Raw genomic sequence first — 18,150 nt, 5'->3', positions numbered from 1 at the left:
TTCAAAGCTATCGCACCTAGAGGAACAGACCCGTTCACAGACATGATCTTTTTCTGGGGGGAGGGGTTCATGAATAATCTCAAACTGCCACAGGGTCCACCTTCGTTCTTCTGCATGTGGTTATCCCATCTCCCCAGCACCACTTGTTGAGGACCATTCTTTCCCCACTGAAAGACTTCACACCTTTGTCAAGAGGTCTTGGGCACCATCCTCTCTTAAGAGGAGTTTTTGTTGTTGTTGTTTCATTTTTTTAATTTATTATTTTAAATTTATCCCCCCCTTGCCACTTGCTCACTGTCTGCTCTCTGTGTCCATTTGCTGCATGTTCTTCTGTGTCTGCTTTTCTCCCTTTGTTGCATCATCTTGCTGCACCAGCTCTCCACGGACGTGGGCCGTCAGCTTTCTGTGGGCGCGGGCCAGCTTGCCTTCACCAGGAGGTGCTGGGAAGTGAACCCAGGGCCTCCCATATGGTAGGCGGGAGCCCAGTCGGTTGAGCCACAGCCACTTCCCAAGAGGAGCTTTTTTGTTTGTTTGTTTTATGACGGCTTTATTGAGATCTGATTTAGATATCACACAATGCAGCCATTTAAAGTGTGCAATTCAATGGTTTTTAGTATATTCAGAGCAGTGCAACCATCGCACAATCAATTTCAGAATGTTTTCATCAACCAAAAAAAATAAACCCCAAGCCCACTCGCCGTCACTCCCACTCCCCGGTCCCGCGGTCCTAGGTGAGCTCTAACCTGCCGCCTGCCTCTGCTCATATGGAGGAATCCGACAACAGGTCTTCTGGGACTGGCCTCGTTCACCTGCAAAAGGTTTTCAAGGCCCATCCGTGGACCCTGCAGTTACCAGGACTTCGTGCCCTTTCATTGCCTCATATTCCACAGTGGGAGAGACCACGTACGTTTACCCATTCACCAGCGGATGATCCTTTAGGTGGTTTGTTGTCAAGCACATTAATTTCATTCTTCTTTAAAACTTACATGTTATTATGATGATTATTGTTTCATTCTTTTGTAGGGACACGAAATGCCCGCTTCCCCTCCTGCGAGGTATTTGTGCAGCTTGCTGGAAAGGGTGGGGTGGGATTGGCCAGCAGTCCACCCTGGAAGGTTCCTCTATAGCGCTCAGGGCCCGAGGGGCAGCGGTCGTTGCCCTGCGCACCTGCTCCCCGCACTGTTCTGGGAACCCACAGGACGCCTGCGTGCGCGTGCTCAGTGCTGAGCACTTACTAGTCTACGTGCCCCCGACTGCCCTGTGCATCGGCCAGACCCCCTGGTGCTGTCTGGCCCGTGATAAGCTTTGTGTCCACAGCGTACGGGTGGCCGCTGCCCCACGGCCATCACGGGACACGTGAGTAAATAAACGGCGTGGCTGCTGCTGGCCTTGGAGCCTTCCGTGGGCGTCCTTGGAGCATCAGAAGGACTCGGGCGCCTTCCCGGGCCTGGCCCTCCTGCGTTGCCCTGCTCACCCGCGCCCACCCACTCCCACGGTTTCCCAGCATGGCTGTGACCCGGCCCCACAGAGAAGCAACACGTCTCTCAGGGAGAAGGCGGTTTACTGCGCGTGGACAAGCAAGGAAGGGGGACTCTGCCCCAAGCCCTGCCAGGGATTTTATAGGCAAAGGAGCGAAAGAGGAAAACAAGTGTGGCGGCGGGGCGGTGAGGAGTGTGAGCAGTTTGTCCGTCCCGAGCTGTCTCCAGCGCTCACCATGCCCTGGGCCTCCGCGGCTGATGGCGCTCAGTTAGAAGTCGAGCTCTCCGCGCCTTCCTCAGCCGAGCAGCCGGAGCTCCAGATGGGGCCCGCGGCTGGCCCTGCCCCCTGCCGGGTGTGCTCGGGACGCGCCTGTTCCTGCAGGCAGGGCCCAGGAGGCCTGTCACCCAGGACGCTCAAGAGTGAGCTCCTGAGTCAGAGGGACAGAAAGCCGGCTCGGGGGGAGGGTTTCGGAGCTGCCTGAGTGAGGACAGCTGAGGAAGTGCATTTCCAACGTCACCCTCACAGGCCAGTCCAGGGACACAGCCGCCCCTCAGGCTCCAGGACCAAGGCTCAGCGGTTGCCTAGCAACCAGGCCACCCCTGGCCTGGATGCCCCCCACCCTCCCGCGGCCCTGAGCCGCCCTGCGTCTCCCCATTCCACACCCGAACTGCCGCTGGGCTGCCCACCTCGGAGTGCCCGCGCCCCCCGCGCCCCCAGGGTGACTCCGCGCCGCCCCTTCTGCTCGGTCAGTCCTCCTCTGGGGTCTTCCCTCAGCTGAGGCTCGGTCCATCGGCCCGCGGCCCCTCGCACCTCACCTTACCTGTGGAAGGCAAGTTGCAGAGTGATTGATTAATGGCAGTCTGAGATGTTTCCTAGGGGCCTAAGAGGGAAACCTGTTTTACCTGGGGTGTTTTTTCTTGTTGTTGTTTGGGTGTGCCCTCTTTATTTTTTCCATTTTTTCATTTCCTTATTACGGTTTTATTCAATTGTGCTTGCTTCTTCTTTTTAAATGTTTGCTTCTACCTCCAACTCTTAAGTGGACAAGATAGAGTTAGAAATGCTCAAGGCAATGGGAAGCCTCTGGCAGGATTGGTGGCACAGCCGCCAAGTCTGACTTTGGTCTCAGTTGCCAGATGGAGACAGCAGCCCAGGAGCGCAAGTGGGTCTCCGCAGACCACACGGCCCTCCCCCAGCCCTGTTTGGAGTTGGACTCGGGGTTCTGTTCGTCCCCTTCCTGCTTCTCCCGTGTCTGAGTGCGGGCATTCGCTCTGTGTGAAACCAGACTCCAAGACTCACAGACATGACGCTGTCCCGGGAAGCCGATGTTAGAATGGATCCCGCTGTGTGGTGAGGAGACTGGGGGTGGGCCCCAGTGACTAGTCTGGACTCCCCAAAACGGAAAGGACAGAGCAGCGTGCTCTGAACCCAGCTGGGTCTCCCCCGAGCAGTGGCCCGAGCCGCCTGCAGCCTTCCCAGGGAGCTGTGAGGGGGACGTGTTGGCAGAACGGCGTCCAGGGAACAAGGCGATCCAGGAGAGCGGATGGACAGACAGTCATGCAGAGGGACTTTGGTGAGGTTCTGACAGTTGAAGGGCCCAGGGGAAATGACCTCAGGAGGTGACCTCACTTCCTTGGTGACAGAACTTGGAACCCTGGTAACCAGGCACCCAGATTCCACAGGCAGCCCCTTCCCAGCTCACTTGGCAGGAGACGCTCGAGAGAGCAACATGTTCTCCTGCTGCGTTGCGCGACCCGGAGGCTCCAGCCTCCACCAAAGCGGGAATGCATCCCCTTGCCATCGCTTCCGACATTGGCTCAGGCCTCAGCCACGGAGCCGCTGGCCATCGGCACCCAGGAGGCAGCCAGAGGTGACACGGGGTGGCCCAGGGGAGCCGGTTCAGCACAGGCCACTGCTGTGCTCCTCCTGGGCAGCCCCACGTCCATCCTCTTCCCAGGCTGTGGGGGTGTGGACAGGGGGACCACTGCGGGCAGGAGTGGCTGTCAGGGTTGGGGACCCAGAGGGCCTTCCCTGTCCCCTGCCAGGTCACGGGGGGGGGTGGGAAGAGGCAGCTTGGGGACATCCATGTGGACCATGTCTATCCTGAGCCTCGAGCTCCCCTGTTCTCTCCACCGGGCTCGGGGGAAGGCAGAACCCACCTGGGCCTGCCCTGGGTCCCGGCCCGATGGAGGGCCAGCTTCCCCTGCGGGGGAGGACAGGCCCCCGGTGACGCCCCTCGGCCTGGCCGCCGGGCACTGTGTTCGCAGAGTTCCACGCAGGTGGTCGGCGAGGAGCTGGAGGAGGGGCTGGTCTACACCGTCTCTCTGAGGAAGGTGATGGTCCATCCGGGCCCCGGCCAGGGCCTGAGCTGGTTCCAGGTGAGAGCAGGCACCGAATGGGGCCCGAGGCAGCCGGGGAGCAGCCCGGGGCCGTGTTCCACCCTGACCACCCCCCCCCCCCGCGCGCTCTTCAGTCTTTCCCACCCGAGTGGCCCCATAGCCTGCTTCCTGAGGAACCTGGGACTCCCCAGTCCCCTGTCACACTGCCACTGCACAGATGGGGGAAGGTCACTGCTCACGTGGAGAGGGGCGGGAGAGGGTCTTTAGCCCAGGATTCCCGTCAGGGCCGGCTGGAGGGTGGGCGTGCCGCAGACACGTGAGTGTCGTGCTGCTATGTTTGAGAGTCCCCTCCTCGGCCCCACGTCCCTGGCGGCATCTCCGTGACTGTCCTTGCCCATCTGCTCCGAGCCGTCCAGCTCTCCTGCTGAGGAGGTTCTTGCCGTCTCCCATAAGCGCCTCCTTGACCTTCCCGGGTAGGAGCTGGGCCTGCCTCGGCTGCCCAGGATCCCAGGAGGGCGGCGGCTCAGAGCAGCCTTTCGGCCTTCGGGGCTGCTGGAGCTGAAGGTCCTGTCCCGGGGCCCTGCCGGCTCTGCTGCCCTGGACACCGCCCGCAGGCCCCCAGGCAGTGGTCCTCCCGGCCCCGGCAGAGGCTCCAGGAAAGGGCCAGCCGGGCAGAGGACACGCGGACCTCCCTTTCTCCAGCGAGGGCCAGCTGACCTTGTGGAGGGGCAGCGGCGGGGAACCACCGGCTGTCTTTGGGGGGAGCATCCCTGCAGCTCCTGGCCCTGGCCCTGGCGTTTCCCTTCCTTGTCCTGAGCTGGGGTCGGGGTGGCCAACGGCATCCCCTTGTTGCTCGGGCCCCGTGATGGTGCAGTCCAGAAGGTGGTCTCCTGACCAGGAGGGTCTGCAGTTGCCCAGGGTCTGCTCAGCCCCTCGGCCCTGCAGGGGCCTTTCTCCCCAAGGACCCTCCAGGCACCCGCCCTTTCAGGCCAGGGGCCTGGCCTCTCAGGTGCTGGCTCAGCTGCGGTTCCATGCGGAGGCCGAGGACCTTTCTCCACTAGGTCCACACGGCCCCTCGCAGGACGCCGCTCAGGGCTCGGGGCAGCAGGTGGTCCTGGCCATGCCCGGCTGGGTCCAGGCGCTGCGTCTGACCACACTGCCCCCTCTGTCCCACCCCAGTGGAAGAACGAGGGGGCCCTCGCGAGGGGGGAGAGCCGCGCCGTGCGCACGGTCCAGGCCGGCCGCTGGGAGGAGCTGGCGGAGGACCTCGTGCCCGCCTTGCAGGAGGGCGACCTCGGCTACGTCCGCATCTTCCTGGGGACCTACCGCGTGTTCGCCTCCACTGAGCAGGTCCTGGACCGGCTGTTCCACCGGTGAGCGCCCGCCCACACCCGCCCCCTGGGCTGCTGCGCCCCCACGCGCTGGGGTCTCAGAAACACCACTGCCCCCGCTGGCCTCAGTTTCCTCCTTGGGAAGGGGCGCCCTGAGGACCAGCCCCCAGGGCTGATTGTAGGACAGACTGGCAGGGTCAGTGGGAAGTGCCGCCCCGAGGGTGCCTCCCCGACAGGGCGGCTGGAGGCGCTGGGCTACTCCTGGGCAGGACTTCCGTCTCCCCAGGGAAGAGGCTCTCAGCCTCGCCCGCTTCGCACCCAGTTTCCTCATTTCTCAGGGAGGTCTGAGAGCCCTTTCGGGCCTCCGACCTCGGTGTGGTCAGAGCAGGGATCCCTGTGGGCTGCCAGAGGGCTCCAGGGCTCCCCCAGGTCTGAGGAGGTGCCGCTGGGGGCTCCCCCTTCCCCTGGTAGCCGGCACGTGTCTACTCGGTGCACGCGCTCCCTTCGGCACCTGGCTCCATGCAGCGGACACGGCAGACCAAAGATGCTGCCTTCTGGGGGCCTTTGGAGGGGGGGCAGCCGGCAATAGGCCGAGCCATCTTCAGCAGGGGGGACACTCAGCCAGCAGCTGTGACAGCCTCACGGTCTCCCCTAGGTATGGAGGTGACCTCGGGGGGAAGGGTGAGCCTCCTGGACGCCTTGACGTGAAACGTAGGTGCACCTTGGGTGAGGGCGAGGGGCTCTCGTGCCCAGACCCCATCGTGGGGAGTCGGGTGGTGGGTGTCTGGGTAGGACTAGGTGGGGACTGGGGCCACGGGTCCTCCGTCCCCTGGAAGGCTGAGTCCAGAGGGCTTCCCCCTCCCCTTGCCAAGGAGTAAGGAAGCTGAGGTGGGGTCCTGGGGCACTGTCTGCACAGGAGGCCAGGGGCTCATTCCCCAGAGAAGCCCACCTGTCCTCCACCCCCTCCCAGCCCCCAGGCCCCCAAACACCACCTCACGCAGACCCCCGACGGGAGGTGGTGAGCAGCCTGCTGCCAATCTGCCGGGGACCTCAGTCCTGTCTGCCTCCTGCAGGGGTGGAGGGGGGGCAGTGTCCTTGGGAAGGGGAGACACACACGACACCAGGCGGAAGATGAGGCCGGGGCCCAGGATTGCACCGCAGAGGCAGGAGCCAGCAGAGGCTGCCCTCGGGCTGCGAGCACGGCGGAGCCCCAGACATGTCCCCTGGGAGCCTGTGGCGGGGAGCACTTTCCTGGGCAGGATCTTCCCCTAGAGGTAGTGGGATCTTCTCTGTTTTGGAATGGCACTCGGAGCCATTCATGGTGGGGAAACTGCCTCTTGTCCAGCTCCTTTGTCAGCTCCAGAGCCACCGATGCCTCCAGTGCGACCGCCAGTGCCAGTTCCAACCCCTGCGGCCGACACAGGTCCAGAGCCAGAGTCGGCTCCATCACCACCAGGACTGCCAGCTGGCGAGGTGGCGCCAGCGCCTGCCGTGCAAATAGAGCCTGACGCATTGCGCACTGGGGTGCCAGTTCCTGAGCTGCAGGTGGCTCCAGCATCACCACAGCTGCCCCCCGCAGAGATGGGGCCTGTGCCCTCCCTGGAGCGTGACCGTCCGACCCGGTCAGCCGGAGCACCTGCTGAGGAGCCGCGGGCAGCTGCAGCACCATCAGGAGCAGGATCTGCAGAGCCGGGGGCAAGTCTACCTCCACCTGCCTCGCCACCGCTCCACGGATCAGCACTGCCCACTCTCGAGGGAGAGCCTGCTCCTCCAGCAGCAGAAGTGCCGGCTTGCGAGCTGGAAGAGGCCTCGGGGCCACCTGCACTGCCACCTGTGGAGGGAGTGCCAGTGCCCCCTACGGAGGCAGAGCCGGCCCCATCTGCAGGAGCAGCTCCATCTGCACCAGCAGTTGGTGAGGGGGAGGCGGTCCCACTGCCACCTCCAATGCCACATGCACAGGTCGCTCCAGTGCCCACTCTGCAGCTGCAGCCGGTTCAGGCTCCTTCAGGAGCAGCGGCTCTCGAGGGGGAGGAAAGTCTGTCGGCAGCACCTGAGCCACGGCCAGAGCTCAGCTCAGCAGCAGGGCCGGCTGCCCCCCCACAGCCTTCCTGCCCCTGGCCCGGGCCCTGCGGGGACGGTCTGCGTGAGCAGAAGCCTGAGCTCCTGGCCTTCCCTCCCGAGCTGGTGGCAGAGCAGCTGTCGCTCATGGATGCGGTGAGCAGCTGAGCTTGGCAGGGGGGAGCTGGGGGAACCTTCCTCCCAGGACCTGCCACCCCAGCCCCCCCCACCCTGATCCCAAATCCTGGGATCTGGGTCCAATTCCTGGTCCCCTGCCTGCCTTGTTCCTTGGGTGAGTTTCTTGAGCTCAAGCCCGCACTTGCGCCTCTGGAGAGGGGACCTAGGACCCTAGCCGTCACTGCCACACACACTGCTGTGACGAAGACCCCGGCCAGGGTCCTGAGGGCCCGCGGGATCTGAGCTGGGGGCGGGCGTGGCCAGCTGACTTGCCCTCCTCCCCAGGAACTGTTCAAGAAGGTGGTGCCCCACCACTGCCTGGGCTCCATCTGGTCCCAGCGCCACCAGAAGGGCAAGGAGCACGTGGCGCCCACTGTGCGCGCCATCATCAGCCAGGTCAACCACGTGGCCGACTGCGTCATGGCCACCTGCCTCGGGGACCCCAGCATGAAGGCCGCAGACAAGGCCAGGGTGGTGGAGCACTGGATCGAGGTGGCCAGGGTGCGTGCCGGGCCCTCTCTGAACTCCTGGACCCCCTGTGCTCTGGTGGGCTCTCGGCCTCCGGGCCCTGCCCTGCCTGGAGCACAGCCCTCCTTCCTCCTCACGTCCCCCAGGCTCTTCCTCAGGTGGAGCGTGGGGGTCCTGCTCTGGGGCCCCAGCTCGCCCTCAGGGGCTCCGTGGGGGTCTCTCATACAGAGGGAGAGGTCAGCCAAGAGGGCTGGCACGGGAGCAGGGCACGCTCAGAGCACCCCTCACGGCCCATTCTTTCTCCCTCCCCAGGAGTGCCGAACCCTCTGCAACTTCTCCTCAGCCCATGCCATCCTCTCTGGTCTCGAAAGGCACGCGATTGGCCATCAGAAGAAGACATGGGGGGAAGTTTCCAGGTGGGCAGCCTTCTCTCCAGGGGACGCGGGGGGGACCAGGGGCCCCGCGGGAGGCTGGGCATGGCCCTGCAGGGAGCCTGGAGGCCGTGGGACCCGGGCAGGGGCCGGGTGGGCTGGGGCGCTAGGTCTCGCCAGGACCTGAGGTCAGCTGTTGTGCGTCACCACTGGTGCCGGCCGCGGTCAGGCACGGAGTCGAGCCAGATGAGAGCACGGCCAGGGTGCGCTGGTCAGCAGCCCGCTCTGTCCAGGGGACAGCTCCCATGTCAACACCAGCCGCTCGTCAACTAGGAGTGGGGGTCCCTGCGGTGCCCACCTGAGAGCTCAGCTCCCAAGCCCACGCTGTCCTGCAGTGCTCGGAGCTGCCCAGTCTCAGCACCACCCACCCAGGCAGTCCAGGTTCCAGGACCCGGCTACGACCAAGTGGGCTGTCCCCTGGACGCTCCCACCCACTCCCACCTTTCTCCTTCCTTCTTGCCCTCCCCCAGGGCCAGCTACCGCCTCTTTCAGACACTGTCTGGGATTGTCTCCACTGAGATCAGCGCCTCCCAGCGCAGCAAGCTGATCTCCCAGGTGAAGAGCAGGCGGGGGGGCCAGGGCTCAGGAAGGGGGCTTGTGAGTGTTTCCCTGGGTGTTTCTTTGCAAACATCCTGTCTGGCCTCTTCTGGAGGAAGATGACGAGGGCTCTGCCTGGTTCGTGGGCAGGTGGGGTCAGCTGCCGGGCCATAGGCCGGGGTTAGTGCTCGGACCCGTTCGGGGGGACTGGGATGTTCCAGGAGGAGATGATGAACCGGCAGGATGAGAAGTCTCCATCCACGTGGGGGTCTCAGAACTGCCCCTCGTTATGAATGGCTTGTGTCCGAGAGCTAGGAGAAGTCTTTGGGAGATAGGAAACCACGGTGGGTCCTTTCTGACTGAAACTAGAAGCTTCCACCTAGAAGATGCAGCACAACTTCGATGTCCAGTGCTGTAATGTCCAGCCATGCAGCTGGAGGACGGGGTGCCCCTGCTGGCAGAACATGCCGAGTGGACCCCCGGCAGGGGGCGCCTGTGTGCGGGCCTCGGGCGGCCTTTGGGTTTTCCGTCCTGTGGGTTGGGGCAGGCAGGATCTGCTCAACTAGGCCTCCCGGGACAGCCCATCCTCTAGCTCCACGGCTGGGACGACACGAGGCCCCTCGCACACCCACGCGCAGAGGCCGGGAGAAGCGGACAGCTGTTGGCAGTGGCGGGCTGTGGGGCGGCGTCAGCGCAGACGAGACCTCCAGCTGGAGGGAGACACCCGTCCTCGGCGCCCCAAGCGCATCCTTCCTTGGGCCTCTGGCGGAATGGAAGCACGAGCATCCAGCGGCGCAGCCCTCACAGCCAGGTGGCGGGGTTGATGGGAGAAAAGGAGCGTGGCCGAGCATTCCCGGGACTCCGAGCGCGAGAGTGGGATGCCCAGAGCTTCCGTGCCGCTGGCGTGCAGCTCCGAGGCCTCTGGATTCCCGAGAAGGGGTCAGGTCTTTGTGGTCACGTCCCAGATGTCCACACCAGCTCAGGGAGGCCAGGCCGCTTGCACCAGGCCCCCAGGGCACCTCCGGCACGTGGTGGCAGCAGATTTCCACCTGCCCACTTGGTCCAGGGGTCCATGGCCCAGGGGACACTGACCCCGAGTCACTCAATCCTGAAAGGACTGGAACCCTGAGTTTGAAACCCTGGACACGAACCCCAACAGAGCCCAGAAGCAGCAGCAGCAGCAGCAGGAGGGGGAGGGGGTGGCTCCTGCCAGGGGGCCAGGGCGGGTGGCCTGCAAGTCACGGAGGGGCCCTCCTCCCAGCCATCCCTCCTGGGCCTCTGAGCCCGGGCAGCCTCCCTTCCATGTCTGTTCCCTGGAAGCTTGAGGGCCGGGAGCCGAGGGAATCCTCGGGGACTAGTGGCAGCAAGTCAGAGCAAGAGCCTGGAAGAGCCGAGGCTGGGGGACTGGGTGGGGCGGGGTGTGGGCTTGGCATGGAAGAAACGCCGGTGCTGGGAGGGGACTGCAGGGGAGTTTGGGGTCCTTGGAGGCCGGGCGGGGAACTTCGGGGTGACAGCTGGGTGCCCGAGCGTGTGCCGGGTGATGCTGGGTGGTCCTAGGAGTCTGAGCCTGCGGGGTGGTCAGGGCGGGGTGTCAGGGGCTCCCATGTGTCTGCGCTCATCCCCACCCACTCCACGCCACAGGGTGCCATCCAGGGCACTGTCCCATGGCTGGGGACATTCCTTACTCAGTTTTCGCTGGTGGACTCTGCCATGCCGGAGTTTCTGGATGTGAGTGAGCCAGGGGACCGGGGCCGCGTGGGAAAGGGTCCCTGATGCTTGGGAGGAGAGGCTGGCCCGAGCCCCGAGCACTGAGCAGTGGGCACACTGCATCTCCCGAGAGCCTCCCGGGCGCCCTGGAGCTTGGGGCCATGGTCTTGTGGCAGCAGAGTGAGCACAGGCTGGTCCCGGGGCATGTGTCCACTGTGGTCAGAGGCTGGGCCGGGCGGGCCTGGGGCTCCCCTGGAGGCCCCACTCCTGCGCCCACAAGCCTGCCTGGGTCCTTGCCTGGTCTGGGCTGCCCTGTGCCCGTGGAACCCGCAGTTGTGCTGCACGACAAGGGCTCAGGGGCGACGGGCACGGCAATGGCTGGGGGCCCCTGGTGACGGATGTGACCTCTCTGCCTTCCAGGAGACCACGGTGAATTTGAAGAAAAGGAGGAAGGTGAGCAGCTGTGGGCAGCAGTGCGGGGGTGGGGCTAGGGGTGGGGGCTGGACAGTGAAGGCCTCCTGGCATGGGCCCCCCCGGGCTGCAGGCAGCTTCCTGGAAGACTGCTGGGGACTTGGATGCGGTCACGCCTCGGGCTGAATTGTGGTTTGCTGGCCTGGCGAGGGGAGCGGCCGCGGTAGGCCTAATTCTGCTGCCCCCATAATAGGGTGGCTGGTTGGGCCCACCGCCACCCCTGAAGGAAGCTCGGCATGGGCGCAGAGTGCCCTCGGATCTCCCCTTCTCGGCAGCCATGCTTCCGCGGCCGCCCCTCCTCCCGGATGGCGCCACACGATGCCTGTGGGGCGGCACCCTTCTTCTTTCTCCCTGCGCAGGCGCAGGGCGGAAAATTCCAGTCTGCCCTTTTCCCCTCCCCCGACAGCAGCAACAGCCAGGCGTGGGTGGGAAACTCAAGTCTGCACTCCACCCCAGCAACAGCAGCCACCAATCCCTAAACCCTGCCCCTTCCCCCAGCAACAGCGACAGCCAATCCCTAACCACCACCCCTCCCCCATCCAGTACCGCCCACTGACCTTTCGCCGGCAACCAATCAGAACAGGGCGTGGCTTCGACCAATCAGCCTTCCCCAGCCCCTATAAAACTGTTGCCTCTCCCTCAATAAAGTGGACTTGCGTGTTTACCTTGTCTCCGCGGTAGTTCTTCTGCCGTGTGCCCTCCAGTCCTGAGAGCCCCCGACAAGGGCCTGGCCTCCCTTGTCCCCAGTTCGTCACCTGCTTCTCTGGGCGACCCCTTCGTCGCCAGCTTCGCGGGGCGACCCCGTCAGCCGAACCGCGCAACCCCTTGTGAGACCGATCCCTCATCTGCTGCCGGACCAACCCCTCGTCTCAAGTGGGAATGACCCCTCGTCCCAAGCGGGACCGACCCCTCGTCCAGAGCTGGACCGACCCCATCCGCAGCCAGACCCCCACCTCTACCGACCGAGCAAGCCACCGCACTTGGAGGAGAGAAGACAGGGCCGCCCCGTCCCTCGTCCCTCGGGAGGGTGGGGGTTCACCTGGTGGAAGGCCGACTTCCTGGAGGAGGAGCTGTGTGAGCTCAGCTCTGAGGGCAGGTAGAGCGCGGAAGGCAGGGGAGGGCTCGGGAACCCAGGGGCCCCGGGCCCCGGCCCACCGGGCAAGCCCACCCGGGCCTCAGCAGTGCCTCCTCCTCCGTCTGACCCCAGGAAGAGCAGCTGGTGGCCGCGCTGCAGAAGCTGCAGGCGCGCTGCTGCTACGACCGCCTTGTGCCCGACGGGCGCTTCAGGGCCTGGTTTGAGGCCGTGGAGCAGCTCGGCCAGAAGGAGAGGTGAGGCCAGGGGGGCACCAGGCCAGTGTGGGGGGGAGCACCCTGGTGGCTCCTGGGCCCACGTAGGCCCTGCTGCCCGAGGAGGCCGGGACACGCGGATGCCAACTGCTGTGTGGATCCCGGGAGCCTGACGGCCTCCCCTCTCCTGTAGCCTCCTCCTGTCTCGTGAGTGGGAGCCGCCCCCCGAGGCGGCCAGTGAGAGCTTCCAGGCCCAACAGCCCCCGGAAGGCAGCGAGCCTTGCAGCGGAGAGTGAGTTCCCCTCGCGGGGCAGGCGAGGGTGGGCTCAGGGGAGCTCCAGGCTGAGCGTGGGCTGGGGGGGCTGCCTGCCACTGAGCGCCGGGATCCCAGCTCCACTCCCGACCAGCCCTGGGGCTGCGAGAGTCGCCCCCTCCCTGGTCCTCTTTCCTCCCCTGGGCAACGGGGTGGTGCGGCGTGAGCTCTGGGGCTGTCGGGGCCTGCTGGCTCCTCTTGATGGACCTAAGACTCAGCTGTGTGCAGATTTAGCAGGACAGAGGTGGGCAGGCATGCCAGGGGAGGCCCCCAAGGTAAGCTGAGCCTCCATCCAGCCGCCAGGGCCCCGAAGCTGAGTCCAGCGGCAGCAGCACCGCCCGCTCCAGCGTCCAGCTCCAGGGTGGCCCTGACCTCAGCGGCGGGGATGCCGCGGATTCTCCTCACCCACGCGTGGCTGGCTCCTCCGGCTCTGCGGTGGAAATCTACCTGGACCACCTCCCGGAGGCCCAGGACAGCCAGGAAGTGAAGGTGACTGCCCAGCCCTGCTCCCTGGGGCCCTCGCCCTCACACCGCCCCTCCTGTGCCTGCTGGGCCCTCCCCGTGTCCACCAGGGGTGGAGCCCCGTTGACTCGTCCAGACTTTCTAGAGCCTCACGGAGCTTCTCAAGCAGCCCGGGCTGCCCCGAGGCTCCCAGCCTCTGCTGACCTCCCGTCCCCCACAGCCGGGGCCGTCGACTTGCGCATTGTCTCGGATCGGCTCCACCATCACGGCAGCATCGGGAGGATCGTCCTCTTCCTCCTCCATCCAAGCCAGGGCCACCCAGACCAGCCGAAAGCGCCGTGACTCATGGCCGCGCTACAAATGGCACGTGGGTGACCGCTGCTTCGTCCGTGTCACCCTGGCCGAGGACAGCGGCCACAAGGTCCAGAGCATCCTGGTGAGCCAGGCGAGCAGCCACCTCCCGAGCCACGGTGGCTCAGGCCGTAGGCACCTGAGCGGTGCTGTGGTCCCTGCCTGCCGCCCTGGAGCAGACTTGCCAGTGGCTGGGGAAGGACAGACGGCCACAACCAGGGGCAGGAAGAGCATGTGTGTGACAGCGGTCAGGGCTCAGGACGGTGGACACAGGCAGGACCGAGGAGGCGTGTGCTTTACGGGCTGAGGAGCAGCCGCGAGGCCAGGGCTGAAGGAGCAGGGGTCGGGGGCAGGGCTGGGGTCAGAGAGGCGTTGGGAGCCAGGTCCCATCAGGCCCTGGAGCTGCCGGATGGAGCGTGACTTTCTCAGGAGCCCCTGAAGGGTCAGAGCAGAGCAGGGACAACAGGAGAGCTTTGGCCCCAGAGTGGACGGTGAGGCGGTGGATGGAAACACCGGCCAGTGAGGGGCTGCGGCCGTGACCCAGAGGGGAGGATGGGGTCTGCCTCAGGGCGGTGGCCATGAAGTTGTGAGCAGGGCCCAGATCCCAGATGGAGGTGCAGATGGAGCCACCCTGCTCCGTGGCCCAGAGGTTGCAGCGCTGCGGCGGTGCCCAGCCGGACTGGCTGCACTTCTCTTGTGGCCAGGAGCTGCCGTGCTGGTTCTAAGCTGTCACTGAGTGGCCCTTGGCCTGAGCCCTGCCTGCACCCAGGCCCTCATGCTCAAGGCAGCTGCGCTGTAGACCTTGCTGAGCACAGCTGTCTCCTGGAGCCCAGGGCCTCCTGTGGGGCCGTAGGGTGTCATCCAGCCTCCTCTCGGACAAACATCTGAGCTTGGATTGGATGTGTGTGTTCTGCCTGGGGTTCAGTGCTCTGCGGAGGCCTCCTGGAGGGGCAGGGGCAGGGCAGGGGCCCTCCCCAAGGGCGAGCCCTCTCATGTGCTGGGGAGGGAGGAGGGACAGAGAGAGGCCCCAGGTCACTCCTCAGTCCCCACCCTCTGCTGTGAGACCCCCCTTTGTCCCAGGGCTCTGGGAGCCCCTAGCAGTTGTGCAGGCTGAGGAGCCAGGGGCTGGGGCTCAGCCTGCAGGGCAGGGGATTTGGAACCTCCCTTGGAAATACCCTCCAGACAGAGGTGCAGGTTCTTGTAGGAGAGGGGTGAGGAATGACTGGAAAAGAGCCCTCAGTGCCTGGAGTGTCCCCGGGGGAGCAAGAGAAGACAGGGAGGCTCCTGTAGACCCAGCCCAAGCAGAGGGGCCTCCTCGGGGTCTCTGGCAGCTGCGCCGTGGGGAGCCGGCTCCAGGACCCATGTCCTGAGGCCTGTCGTTGACCTACCGCAGGTGACCGACCAAGACAGGGCTCCAGCCGTGATCCGCAAGGCCCTGGAAGACCACGAGCTGGCTGGGGAGCAGCCCACGGACTACCAGCTGGTGCAGATCCTCTCAGGCGATGGCAGTGAGTTGGGGGCGAATGGAGAGGGCGGGGACACAGTGGTGGGTGGGGGCAGCACGGCCCCGGATGAAGGTACGAGACCCCGCTCAGGAGGCCCGGTGCGGGGCTGCCCTTGGCGGACTCGGCAGTCTGGCCCGGGGAGCGCTGGGCTCAGGGGCGTGCGCTGGGCTGGAGAAGGCCAGTTTCAGCGCCGCCATCCAGAGCAGGGAGGCGGCAGGGGTGCTTGGGGGAGGAGACGACCTCTTGGCAGCTCCACTCTGAGGCTGGCACGTGGGAGTCAGAGTCGCTTTTGGATCAAGGGTCCCCCGCTTTCAGCTGTGCCTGTGCAGTCTTCCCTGGTCATTCAGGGTGTCATTCAGGCAGCTCCTCTGTGGTCCAGGAGTTGGACTGGGGAAGTTGGGTGGCCGGCCGAGGCCAGCTCTCGTCGGGTCACAGAGGGTGGGGTTCTTCTGTGTCCCGGAGCACAGCTGACCCCCCTCTGCCCCCGCCCCTCCAGCGCTGCAGATCCCGGACGATGCCAACGTGTATTACGCTATGGCGCCCTCGCCCGATTATCGGTTTCTTCTCCTGAGGAAGACCACGCCCCTGGATGCCGAGGTCAAGGGGAGAGCTCTCTCAGCCCTTCGTGGGAGTCAGCGGAAGGGACCCAGGTTCTGAAAGGGGAAACCGTAACTGGCCCCAGCGGCCCCCCAGCCTCAGGGCCCCCTTCCCTTCCAGGTCCGCCTGGCCGAGTCGTTCTGCTGACCCCAGCCACCGTGGGCCAGGCCAGGCAGGCGCTTCCCTCCACAGCAGCCTGTCTGGGCCACCCCCAGACTCCACTCACAGCCCTGGGCCTATCCTGCCGCTCCAAACATGGCTAGTGGGAGGGAGGATGCGTGTGACTGTCCAAGAACTGGATTGAGAACCAACAGCAACAAAGACTATCTGTCTAAAGGGGAGGGGCAATACCTACCTTTGTCCTTAGGAGATGTTCCGTGTGAAGGTTTTATTATTAAATTCTTGTTTCCACCATAGCCTGGGAGTTGAGTTTGGTTCTTGCATTTCCTGTGTTCATCGAAATGAGATACAGGCTCTCGCAGTGCTCAATCAAAGGAGAAATCCTGCAGAGCCATCCGTTGATTTTAGAAGGGAGAAGCGACAAGAGCCAGCTCCCCCTCCCTGGGTTCCTGAAGCCAACACGGGCATCCACAGCAGAGAGCATTTCGGTGTGTTGCGGTGTTCCACCCGGCGGGAGCCGAGAGCTCCCAGGAGGACTGTCGGGCTTAGACCATTCACAAAGACCTTTTCCCGAGCCCGGGCAGGCAGCGGATGCCTTTCCATCCCTTTGGAGGAGGAAGGAACCTTTCCCTCTTCTTGCCTGAGGCTTTGCTTGCACACCAAATAGGAACTTGTCGATTTCAAGGGCAAACGATAGGGTGACAGCAGCAGTAGGTAGGGCAAGAAGGAGAACACAGCTGAGAATGTGGAATGGAAAGGGCCAGAGGAGCAAACGAGGAGGCCTCTTGGCACCAGTGCAAGGGCAGGCAGACCCGGCCTCCTCAGTGCCCATCAGGCCTCATGGTCCACGCTTGACCTTGGAATTCCTGCTTTGCCATCCTCATCCCTGGCACCAGAATTCCTTTCCCTGAGGCGGGGACGGGGGTTTGAGCGGCAGCGTCCCGGGCTCCAGCTGGGCCTCCTTGGTGTCCTCACCACTGCCCCCTGTGAACGAGTGCTTCCCACTGCCGTGCCATTCCCTGTTCATGTCCTTCCCCCGGAAAATCCCCGCAGGCCCCGCCTCTGCGCGGGCTCCCCGTGGGCTCTCCTTGCTGGCCGGGGCCTGCGGCAGCACGCGGGAGCTCTCGATGCCAAGACAGGAGCGCTGCTTCCTGGCGGCCAGAGACCCCGCACGCCCTTTCCTGCGGGTCGAGGGGAAGTCGGGCCGTGCGCTCTGAGGTCCACACTCTGCGCCATGTGGCCGCTGCCTGGCCTCAGGAGGAGTTTGGCTCTGAGCACTTCGAGCTCGCGGGACCCTGGCAGGGCTGCGTCCATCGGTCCACAGCTCAGGCTTTGCTGATGTCACGGGGGTGTGGACAGGTCCTGTCGGGAGAGGGTGCAAGTCACGGTCTGTTGGGACTGACGACCACAGTCTTGCCCGATTCCCCTCATGGCACGTTCAATCGCTGAGCGGCTCCCTGTCGGGGGTGGCAGGCCCTGTCCTGAGCTCCCCGTGGGCTCTAGCCTGGCTTCCCCATGACCGGGAGCTAAAGGTGGAAGCCCTGGCTCAGCACAGAGCCCGGAGCCTGCACCCGCCTCCCGCCTGCCCCAGGTGAGGGCCGAGAGGCCCCTTCCGTCTGGGTGATCAGGGAAGGCCAACACTCCCATCGTCCACGTTCATGAGGAAATATTGGTCTCGAATGCACTTTCTCTGTCAATAAGAGAGTCTCTAGCTCCAGCGGTCCCCGTGAGCTGCTGGTGCTGGATGCTCACCTCTAAATTGTCAGAGGGCTGCTGTGTTACCAGTCATTGTCCCCCAACTCTCGTTCCACCCTGGTAGTGGGACTGGTTCCCTGGGTTCCCTCACGTCCTCTCCTCCCCCACCTGGGGACAGGCTGGACATCCAGTTCAGGGGTCCTATCTGCAAACACAGGGGCCGGGAGGCCAAAGGAAGAGGAGGGGGCACCTGGCCTTGTTGTCGACCACACTCCCCTGCCTGCCTCCAGGTGCCCTGCTCCTGGCTGTCCTCTGTGGGTGTCACCCGGGCACCTTGGCCGTGGGGACCTGGCCAGATATCAGGTAGCCTCCCCCCCACTCTCTTCACCCCCAGCTTCTCCAGGCTCTCCAAGCCCACCAAGCCCATCAGCAGCATGGCCCCCCACCCGGCAGTGTTCCAGGTGCCCCCAAGGTCCACGGGACCAGGGAAGCACGGGGAGGGCTGGTGGCACACGGCTTTGGCCGGTGCCTGCGAGCAGAGCCATGGATGCATCACCCACGTGTGCCCTGCAGTGACCAGCGGGCATCACTGCCCTGCGCACAGAGTCCCCCTGGTTGGCCAAGCCGGCCAGGGCCTACGGGCACACTCGGTCCCTGATCCTGTGACGGGAGCAGAGCCCTGGAGCCGGCCGCTCACACCTGTGGGTCCCTGGGTGGAGCTTGGTCTTGCCAGAAACTCTCCCCGCCCACTCCTACCCGAGCACAGAACAGAAGAGGACCCGGGCAGCAAGGAGGGAACAGTCAGCACCGTGGCGCTGCCCTGCC

The 18,150-nt window shown here is 64.7% G+C and overlaps 1 long non-coding RNA gene across 1 annotated transcript; it reads left to right on the top strand.

Annotated features, from left to right (window-relative positions):
* Positions 1-3,238: 3,238 nt before the first annotated feature.
* On the top strand, positions 3,239-5,034 carry LOC131275833 (uncharacterized). Its single transcript, XR_009183298.1, has 3 exons — positions 3,239-3,346; positions 3,744-3,854; positions 4,995-5,034. It is a non-coding gene; the product is annotated as an uncharacterized lncRNA (long non-coding RNA).
* Positions 5,035-18,150: the final 13,116 nt, after the last annotated feature.

The sequence above is a fragment of the Dasypus novemcinctus genome, chromosome 24 (assembly GCF_030445035.2).
Source record: "Dasypus novemcinctus isolate mDasNov1 chromosome 24, mDasNov1.1.hap2, whole genome shotgun sequence".
In the NCBI taxonomy this organism is placed as follows: Eukaryota; Metazoa; Chordata; class Mammalia; order Cingulata; family Dasypodidae; genus Dasypus; species Dasypus novemcinctus.
This window is presented reverse-complemented; position numbering and strand designations above follow the sequence as displayed.